A 206-nucleotide genomic window follows, 5' to 3' on the forward strand; every position below is an offset into this window, starting at 1 on the left:
GCACACACACACACACACACACACACACACACACACACACACACATGCACACTCACATCAAGATATATTAGGACAAGGACCTTATCACAATTCCTTCTTGATAAAGGGGAACACTATAATCATTGTCCTCAAACAATCTCGTTATTTTTTTTTTACAGTTATTTCGTTTACTTGTGTTCCTGAATGAAGTTCATCTTTTTACTTTT

This window comes from Aplysia californica, unplaced genomic scaffold, assembly GCF_000002075.1.
Source record: "Aplysia californica isolate F4 #8 unplaced genomic scaffold, AplCal3.0 scaffold00127, whole genome shotgun sequence".
NCBI lineage: Eukaryota > Metazoa > Mollusca > Gastropoda > Aplysiida > Aplysiidae > Aplysia > Aplysia californica.